The sequence below is a fragment of the Acyrthosiphon pisum genome, chromosome X, assembly GCF_005508785.2.
Source record: "Acyrthosiphon pisum isolate AL4f chromosome X, pea_aphid_22Mar2018_4r6ur, whole genome shotgun sequence".
Taxonomy (NCBI): Eukaryota; Metazoa; Arthropoda; class Insecta; order Hemiptera; family Aphididae; genus Acyrthosiphon; species Acyrthosiphon pisum.
In genome coordinates, this window is record NC_042493.1 from 48,592,117 (window position 1) to 48,602,198 (window position 10,082).

The window sequence follows — 10,082 nt, forward strand, 5'->3', positions numbered from 1 at the left end:
GTCCGTAGTATTGTGTAATGCAAATGTGGATTGTTCATTAAAATTAATTTAATATATATCGAAGCCTGTGCGAATGGATTGATGTCCCGTAACAAGCCGTCTAAGCCTCCTAGCACATTTGGCAATAGACGGTGTGCGGTAGGTAGGCAGTAGTTGCTGCTGCTCCCTATGAATCCGGTTTTCCTCGCCTGATTCGTTGAAATACAGCTGGCAGAATCTGCATTGGATGGGTTCGTACCCGATCAAGTCATTACTTATCGTCCAATATCCCTGCCTATGAACAGATAACACATCCGGTCCCCGACCTGGTAAGCGCCGTGCGTTGAGGTCGGTGGAGAACGCAGCAAATGCCAAAGTGTTGTTGTACCGGTGGATGTTATTTCGGTAGTGTCTACAATCTACCGAATCTTCAACCAACAACCTCTGTAGTAAATGCGGCACAGGTGTCAACACACGCGGTTCTGAAACGGCCATCAGACCGTTATCGCAGCATGTAGAAAAATGATTCGGGCTTGTTTCCTCGCACTTAAAGTGGCGGGGCCTACAATACCGGCATACGTAATTCAACGCCGGCCGGCCAACAGTCTAGTGACAACCGGGGCGATTTGTTCAACCTGATATTTAAGAGACATAGTTGTATTTTGTTTTCATTGATGCTCACACATAATGTCAAAAGAGTGATGTGGTAGTATAAGAAAATGACAAAGAGTAGCATCATGCAAAATGTATTACAATGTATAATACCAAGTGTTTTGTTTAGATACGTTGAGTTGAAGTGTATTTAAGTACATAAGGAACACGAACAACAGTATTGCGTAGAAATCATTAACTCTAGGCACGTGTGTTTGTGTTTAATTGAAATAAAATGAAATATTCAAGTAGAAGTTTTATTTACGACTCTGGTAGAACAAACGTTTTGATTCATAAAAAAGCAAAATATAAAGGTTCAGTAATGGACTGATCTAAATCTGCTACTATCTGTTTAATATTTTTTTGTTGTAGTTCAAATAATATTGGATCCTGTTCTTGATTTGGAAACTGTAAATCTGCCTATTGTAAAACATGAAACTATCCGTGAACCTGAACTGCAGAGAGAGTTTAAAGATGTAGGGGTGCAATTAACAAGTGGTGATATCTTTTCGCCATTTTTTAAAATGATTCATACTCAACCAAAATTAATTACCATGACTGGTATTCCATCATTTATCCTCTTAATTAAAATATGTGAATTCTTTTCAACAAATTTTCCTGATAAAAGAACTCATAACTTAGATATTAAAGGACGTATAGTATTAGTATTCACCAAACTAAAACAAGACCTATCATTTGCTGTTCTAGCTGTTCTTTTCAAAAATATAAGTGTTTCTTCTTGCAGACAAAGTTACTTAGGTATTAACAATACCTTTAATAAGTTTCCTTCTAAAAAATTGTATTTATTGGCCCAGTAATACTGAAATTGTATCAAATTTACCTAATTGTTTTGAAGATTTTCCCAATGTTAGAGTGATACTGGACTGTACTAAAATCACAATTCAAAAACCTAAATGTCTTTCGTGCCGTGATAAACTTTATAGCAATTTATTACAAATCCAACTTTACTTTAAAATTTAGGAGTTAAAAGTATCTCCTGGAGGCCTCATAACCTTTATAAGTAAAGCATATGGAGGAAGAGCTTCAGATAATGTTATATTTAATCAAAGTAATATAGTTTAATTAATGAATGAACTTGATGCAATAATGGTCGATAAAGGATTTCAAATTGACGATACCTGCAATAAGTATAATTTGATCCCCATAAGACCTCAATTTTAAGGGGTAAAAACAATTTTCTAAAGAAGAAGCTCTCCTCTCTCGAAATATTGCAAGTGCTCGTGTACATATCGAACGCATTAATCAGAGAAACAAAACTTTTAAAATTTTTCAAAATAAATTTCAGTGGGCTTATGGAAATTTAGCCAATGACATATAATGACCATTATTTGTACTATTTGTAATTTAAGTGAATCTATACGCTGTTCAATGAGAGAACGCACGGGCCGCCGACGAAAATTGGTCCGGTTTGCGCATGCCACGCCCGCCCCCGATGGTTTTCGGTCGTCGGCCGTCGGAAGGAATCGGTTGCGCTCACCCACTACAGCGTTAGTGGCCAACTGGCCATGTCGGCAAGACGGCTGTGTTGCCAAATAGCAAAAACAATAGTGTTGTGCGGGGAGATATGAATATGGAATATACGCCGCGCCGCTGGCTACCGTACCCACACAATATGAATTATACGTACCACATACGCTTCCAATAAAAATTATTCATTTAAATATTTAAAAAGTGCATATATATAAAAAAATAAATGGACAACATATTAAATATTAATTCCCTTGTACTAACAATTAATACGCTACAACGCTAATTTTATTTTATGAAAAATTAATTTTATTAAATATATAAATACGAAAAAAAATGACAAATTCATACATACTGTTTATAATATAAAAATAATAAAATTAAATGTCATAAGAGTCGTAAGAGTCGTCGGAAGTTTCACCTGTATAAGTAACAACCAATGACTCTTGATCTGCTAGCATGTCGTCAATTAAGAAGTCTATGTCTCAAATTTTTTTTTCTATTCCAATCACATGTTTAATAAAATTTTTCCATATAACGTCATTCACCTTGTCCACCCCTTCCTTTAATAAACGTCGGACATCGGGGAGTTTATACGTTGTAGTATTAATTTTTACATGATTCTTTACAACTGACCATGCTAATTCGATTGGGTTTTTAATTCACAATGATCCGGAGGAAAACGTAAAATATCTTTATTGTTATGTGTTAGACATATTCGTCTATTACGTACTTGTCATTCTTTCTTCTTCTGGTATTGAAACCCCATATTACGCGGCAGGGAGTATAAAGTAGTCCTGGTGAAATCAGGCAGTCCTTCAGTTTCATTTAGACGAGTCAAAATTTTATCCAAAGTTGGACTTTGTTTTTCAAACCAAAATCCGTGGATTGTTCTTCTTATGGCATTTTTGTCGAAATCGTCGATTTTCGTGAATATGTTTCCTTTTATTTTTTGCCGATTGGGTGATAAAATCGTTTTATAATTTTCATATTGCTATATTGTCGTAGATATTGTCCTATGACCAATTCCAAGTTCATTCGACAATATTTTTCTTAGATCTACTCATTTCAAATTTGGATTTTGTGCAATTTTAGTCTTGTAAGCATTTATTATAAGTTTTTTCTGATCTGATGAAACAAACTGATAATAATAAGAATAATTTTTTAAACAAATTACATTACACAAACAATATAACATAATAACATATTTTTTTTAAACGCTGATTTAAAACATGTTTTTAATATCTACAAAACAATTAATACATTTAACAAAAATTATTTTGTTTAAAACAGAAAAATATATAAAATATCATATAACTATCTACCAGCAACTATTTATTATTATTTTTTTTTTTTGTAACAATAAATGCATTTTTAATAGTTTAATAAACAAATTTATAAAATTAAAAAAAAATCAATTGGTATAAAATTTAAATTCAATGATATAATATCAGTGTATACGGCAAAGACGGTTAATATATTTGATGATATTATTGTGAATAAAGTACTTAATTAATTTTAGTAGTAGCTAGGCATTGCCTATCATATTTACTACGGTAAAAAATTCATTGTTCCAAAAAAATTACATTCGAAAATGTAATTGCGTGTATATAAAAGATAACAATATACTCAAAAAAATTCATATACCAACAAGTAATATTTTTAAATTACAACAAAATAATTAAAATCTATATAGTTATTCTTGGTTTGTAAATTTGTAATTTCGCCCAAATTTGAATTTAAATGTCAGTAAAAAATAACTGTGTATATATTTTTTAGATTTTTTGGTTACAGTATGAACTATTTATGTGAATCTTTGTTTTAAATTTTGAATCCTTAGTTATAAAAACTGAACATTTTATAATTTTTTTAATTACAATGGTTGATGATTTTCGAGATTTTGATAAATGTGGACAAATACTCCCACACAGCAAGTTAATATTTTTTAAATGTTTACTTTAAGTTGTAAATCCAATGTCAAATATTAAATAAAAATTTTAAATTAATGGATTTTTCATTGTTTTAAATTTATACAACATTGCAGGTAAGTTAGTTGAACCAAATTGAAATGTTGAACACTAATTTAAAGTTAAATATTATATAATTTAAAAATTTAAATATTTATTAAACCATACATTAAATATTGTAGACTGATTTATAATATTTTAACTTATATTTATCCAAAGTGGTAGGTATATTAGTTGAACCAAAATTAATTGTTAATTGCTAATTTAAATAAAATCTAATATTATCATTAAATTTAAATATTTATTAAACCATACATTAAATGTTGTTAACTGATTTATAATATATTTATTTATATTTATCCAAAATTGCAGGAACAATAGGTACATTATAGTTGTACCCAAAATAAATATTGAATACATCTTTCGAAAATGCAGTTTTATTAAATAATAATACTAATACAAATTCAATAACCATATAGATACATTGTAATTATATAACATATATTATAACATAAAAAATAATACATATTTAACTGACTTATTAAACCGATGAGGAAATAAAAATAAAAATTAACATAATATATTATACACTGTAAAATTATTAAGTTATAGTATACTATTATATATATTACATAGTGTATACAATAAATGAAAAATGTATGTAACAAATTATAAAGTTTAATAATGATAATATACCAAATATATAACTATTACAATATTTTATTAAAAGATTTTAAGAAATTCATAATAGTACTTAACATTAAAAATAATACATATTTAACTGACTTATTAAACCAATGAGGGAATAAAAAAAAATTAACATAATATGTTATAGGTACACTGTAAAATTATTGAGTTATAGTATAATATTATATATATTATATATTGTATACAATAAATGAAAAATGTATGTAACAAATTATAAAATTTAATAATGATAATATACCAAAAATAGAACTATTACACTATTTTATTATAAGATTTTAAGACATTTATAATAGTACATAATATTAAAAATAATAACTGACTTATTAAACTGATGAGGGCACCTTGTTTAATTTTCTTTTAAGATTAAAAGGGGCTTGGGCAAGAACATATTTTATAGTATCTTCTATCTCGTGTTGAGAGATGTTTTTGAATTTTAATTGTTTTTTTACAGCATCTGAAACAATAATATATATAATATTGCATTCAAATAATATTTAAAAAGAAACTGTTTATTATATTCCATAGTTTCTAATTAAAATTATTCTAAGATTTGTTTTTGTGGTTGAACATTTTTACTGCTTAATAATATGATGTGTAAGTTCTACAGAGTATTTATAAAGGAATAAATAGGTGAGCAAGTGGATGTCGCTCTGCTGTACAATAGGTTACAAGTGGATCACTGTATAATAGAATGTATTCAATTTGAATTCAATGACATAATAAAAATGATTCTGAGAGGAGACATTATGTCAGCCTATAATATTACTATAATAGGTAGGCATATTTTATGATTTTATTGTGATTAAAGTAATTAATTTTAGTATCTACAAATAGTGGGTGAAATATATTTTTCCCAAAAAAATTACATTTGAAAATGTCATTGTGTAAACAAAACATAACATAATATACTCTAAAAGTTTCATATATCCAAGAATAATATTTTCTAATTGCAACAAAATAACTAAAATTGTTATTCTTGGTTTTAATATGTAATTTCGTCCAAATTTGAGTTTAAAATGTCCGAAAAAAATAACTGTTTATATATTTTTTGATTTTTTGTAGACAGTATGAACTGTTTATGAGAATCTTTGTTTTAAATGTTCAATTCTTAGTTATAAAAACTGAAAATTTTATAATTTTTTTAATTTATAATTACAATGCTAATATTAATATTTAGTCAAAATTTCATGTAAAAAATTGATTTTGTGTAAAAATTCCTGGTTTCTCTTATTTGTTTTTCTCGAAGCTTTTGAAAACTACATGGAAATTTTCCCTTTGTCCACACCAAAGTACCAACTAGATGTCAACACTTTCCTATCAGAAAAGATATTATTGAAGAAAATCCAAGCATTTTTAGGACACAAATATATATAATATATATAATAGAAACAAAAAAAATAAATAAAAAAACAAACATCATTGTAAAATCAATACATTCATCGGAGCGATCAGAATCTAAAATGCTATAGCTGAAGTAGTTAAAGTGTGCTAGCGCAGTATCCTATATAGTTGAATGAAGCTGCTATTGTTAAGCACTAATGGCAATTTGAAAAACTTAATATTGCATAAATAATAGTTTGTTGTTTTAAATTTTTATGCTTACCAAACAAAATAGAGCAGATAGTCAATGAAGAGAATGGCTTTTTACCCTTCTTTCCAGTAAAAGAATAGTTAGATAACAAATCATCGGTAAATAATTTTGTCATCAATCTTTTTACCATCGCCTTTACATGTTTGCCACCAATTAATGATAATTCATTAACCTTAAATTCAAAATTAATACTGATTTATCATTTTTTTTCATTGTAATATTCATATTTTAATATTACCAAACGCGACTTAAATTGGTGATCACCAGAAAGTTTATCTTCTAACACACCTAAGTCGACCTCGTTGTCTAAGGGTAGTGGACAATCATGGAAATCATCATTGGATAGATTATTTTCAATATAATATGATTTATTAACTTGTAAATGTGATTGTATTGATTCTAATTGTTCCAAGATTGAAACTTGATTGTTTTTTATTTGACGTAATTCAACTTTTAAAAATGCAACATTTCGCAACATATTATTTTGAAAGATATCTATATGTAATGAAGAGGAATATTAAAATTAAATATTTATAAATTATAATGACTGAATATTAATTTACCTATACCTACCATCATTTAGTGGAATAACCGACTTTTTTGATTTATCAAAAGATAATCTTGGAGTGCTTATTTCTTTCGAAGGCCGGTCTATTATAATATAAATAATAAGTGTACAATTAATTATTTATATCTTTTAACAATATATATAATAACAAAAATATAATACCAGTTTCATCAACACTTTCATTAAGAGACAAATTATTTGAGTGAGATAATAGGTGATTTGAGTATGACTGCTGCATTTGAACAGAATTGATATTCTTGACAGATACAAAACTATTTTTGGGTGAATCTAAAAATGAATTTAAAATGAAATAATTAAATAGTTATAAAGAACAGTTAATATGTAACTTTAAAAATTTACCGTTTTTTAATTCAACATTTTCTACAGGTTTTGTATTATGGTCCTTACTAAATGCAAGTTTTCGAACAGTTTGACTTTTTTCTAAAAGTAAAACACATTATATTAATAAATAATAATTACATGTTAGGAATCAAAGATATACAAATAAAAAATAACTATATTTTTATAAATATTGTATAATACCTTTTTGAACATGAGACGTAGTTGCCATTAGTGATGAATTACCTGCATTATCACTTTTTAGTGCTGTAAACAAACAATAAAATATGATTAATAACTTTCCAATTATTATGATTACATATAACAGTTAATATAAAAGTTAATATAAAAGTTAATATAAAAGTTAATAGTTACATTTAAATTTCTTTGGTGATGGAGACCAACCAGGTTGAAGTTTATTATGTTTCATTTTCGAAGCAGATTCACATTTTTTAGAAGGAGGTTCTAAACCTTTGTCCATTTCAGGGCCTAATAACAAATCAAGTTGAAAACATTGATACATTAATAAAACAGATATTGTATCCTTCTACAAGGTAATATAAATTATCAACTTTACTAGAAAATATTGGCATTGATGAAACAGATCCTGGTGAATTAGGTTCATTGTATTTTTGATTAAAATTTACTTCATCATCATCAGTGAAATCTGATCTATATCTGGCAATATTGGCTTTGTCTTTAGCTCCATTCAGGGTTGCTTTTTAAAATTAAACACATGGATATTTATAAAATTAAATTAACAGTTAATATAAAAAGTTCTAACAATAAACTTACTTAAGCTTCTACAAAGTTCTCGAGCTTTTAAAAATATAAAATCAGTATCATTTGGCATACGTTTGGTTTCTATATATTTCTTAGCATATATTTTATTTTTTGGCCAAGCACATGTTTTGCCCTTAACCCAAAAACTGGGAACAGCTTCCACACTATCGTCCACAAAGAAATGAACAACGGAATACGACATCACAACTTCTATATACTACTTGGTATAAAAATTATATTATTAATTGCAATTTAAATTCTGGATATTTACAGATTTTTACAAAGATGTAACACATAAAAATTGAACGAAACAAATTAAAAATGTATATAATACAGGTGAGTTATAGCGTGTATAATAAATGTAAATTAAAAATGCTCATAACTCACTTAAAAACTGAATTATCGTAAAAAAACTTCCAACAAAAAACATATAATGTTCTTACCATCAAGTTTCATAATAGATTGATTCACTCTAATTTTTAAGCTAACAGCATAAAACTAGAAATTTGGTATGTTACGCGTTTGTGAGATGGAGACAACACATACGGGTGTGGCGTCCTCTTAATATCGAATATCATAATTCATAACGACTTGATGATATCATTTTTTTTAAAAAGAATGGTATAGTTATTAATAATAAATAAATACTATACTTAGTATATTTTATAATAATATAATCAATGCTAACAGTCTTTAGTCTTGACACAAAAACAATTATAGATACATTTTCAGCAAGTACCTAATAGAAAATTAGTATTAATTTAATATTATTTTTTATGATTGATATTACTTTATATTATGTTCATTTTGTATTTGAGTAAAAGTTAATTTAAAAATGTGCCATGGTGTACAATTATTTATAATTTTAATTATTTTTAATTTTAATTCACACAGAATTTGTTATTTCGCTACCTAGTTTTATATGTATTTATTTGTGTATTGTTAATAGTCAGCCGATATGTTAGTTAGGGGTTTTCGGGGGCGATGAAACTTTAGTCCCCCAAAATATTGATACTAGTTGCGCCCATGGGCTATGGGGAAAAATGTATGTATTGGTAAGATTATTATATTTGATTTTACAGTATATGAACTGAACTATAGATACAGTGAATTGTGGAATAAAAACACCCGACGAACAATCCCGGAAATAAATCCCCTACCCAAGGAAAAATAAGTGTATTTATTAATAATTTATAATATTATGATTTATAAGTCCCGCGTCCTGTACAACAATTCGTCTGACCCGTGACCGTTGCAATTGTATTTACGTTTATTTCAATAGCCGATAACATTGTTTGTGTAGTTGTTCGCGCCAAGCAATTAACGCTTATCGCGGGACGCAAATCTGCGCTACGGCGACATCGTCCCTCCTCTTCCGTCCGCTCATCCTCTCTCCTTCATGCCGTTATTAAATGTAAAAACGATTATTATAATTGTATTATTGTTATATTTTTTGATAGTTATATTCTCTTTGTGTTTGTCTTATACATTATCTGGCGGCCTTTTGCCTCAGATAGTACTATAATATTATCTATAGTAGATTAGTTTGTTTTTATTTACATTCTGCGGCCAACGCCCTTATTATTATTATTATCATCTTCATTATTATTACGTGTTGTTTTTTGGTCCGCTATTGCAGCGTCCATACGTTTTTATACTTTATGATCTGCTCATATAGCGATCTATAATATTATTATTATAAATATTATACTGTGTGATCTGCTAATACAGCGATCCGTGATTTTTATGTGTGGTCCGCTGACCGCTATTACAGCGAGTACCACAAAGATTCAGTTCTTTATTGTATATTTTATAGTGCACACGGTTGCAAAATCATTATTTTTATTATTGTCTTGTGTGGTGCTATACAATATTTGAGCTGCTAAAATAAAGATACGCTCTCCAACAAACTCGTAAGTCTTTACTTATATTATTATTCTCGTCGTCATCCTTGGGAGTGCGTTGTTGTCAACGTCAGTGCCGTCAGAGTCCGCGCGTAAAGTCCGCC